Source organism: Acyrthosiphon pisum, unplaced genomic scaffold (genome assembly GCF_005508785.2).
Source record: "Acyrthosiphon pisum isolate AL4f unplaced genomic scaffold, pea_aphid_22Mar2018_4r6ur Scaffold_21496;HRSCAF=24120, whole genome shotgun sequence".
NCBI classification, from domain to species: Eukaryota; Metazoa; Arthropoda; class Insecta; order Hemiptera; family Aphididae; genus Acyrthosiphon; species Acyrthosiphon pisum.
Genome location: NW_021770969.1, coordinates 42,996 through 44,373, shown reverse-complemented (window position 1 = coordinate 44,373; position 1,378 = coordinate 42,996).

Sequence of the window (1,378 nt, the reverse complement as noted above, 5' to 3'; positions counted from 1 at the left end):
CAAATGAACCGGGCATGCGACGTTACATGCATGATGCATCCAACTGCCATACGCGAATACCCTATACTCAAAGATTTGCATACAGTGATGATTGATAGCTAGACATTCGATTACAATTATTCGCATTTCCTTATTGTTTCAAAAAAGAACATGGCATGCAGCACGGTATTAGTGTATTACACCAGATGAGGAAAGACCGCTAGACACTCAAAGTCACAGTTTTCGGATTGCATGCCTCATCGTGTTACCCGACCGTTGCACGTCGTCCGCTATCCGACGAAGTCGAATTGCCTACCTGGCAGACTACGCCCAAAGTCGAGCCGAGTGACTGACTCCCTAGACACTAAAAAATGCGGCAGCTATATGACTTAATTTCTTTTCGAATTTCCGGTGAAACGATTTTCACTTGACCACCACGACTATATTCGCGACGTCGCTCCCTCATCTCCCTCCTACCGTTATCACTTTTCGTGTTTTCGCGCGGATTTTATCATTACAATATGTATTATTGACTAGAAACTTTATTTCCTTCTTTCACTTATACAGTTATACAGGATTTTTTTTAGTGTGCAGTGAGAAAAGTAATTCTGCAGTGAAAATTGTTACTTTGTGCAGTGCAAAAAAACAATTTCAGGATGATATATTTTATTGTTGTATATTATAAAACAATAATTAAGTAAACTTCAAAAATAAAAAAAAATAAAATGTTTCTATTAAAATTGAAAATTGTTTATATTATTCAATATTATACTATATTTTTTTTAAAATTTTTTTTTAAATCAAAAAAAATATCTACCACCTTTAAGCACATACCTGTAGATAATATAAAAAATGTAATTATAAATAAGAAAAACGGATAAGAATTGAATAATCAATCTATAAAATTAGAATACTTATAAGTTATAACTAATAATATTAAATTACAACAGTTAAATATAATTTCTTATTATTTATTCAAGTATTAAAAATAACTAAATCTGAATTTTTTATTAATTTCTATAGTACCTAATACGATTCCCTTCTGTATAGAATATGGCCCTTTTTATATTTACTGGCATTGAGTTGTGGTTTTTTGGACCTAGATAATCTATGAATTTTTGACCAAACGTTTTTCTAGAATACTCCATTCTGACATAAAATGCCCTATTTTTCTTTTAATAATTCTTTTCATATCCAGAATGGATTTAAAGTTTTTAATTATATATATAATAGTTATTTTTTTAAAAACAGACTCAAATGGTAACACATCTAATAACTTAAAGTTTTTTTTAGTTGAACCAATTAAAGTAGTTTTACTTAATCATATCCTAAACATTTTTCTTTGTAAAAGTTGTAGTGGTCTACCACATTTTAATTCAGTCTAAATTATTGTTTTGAC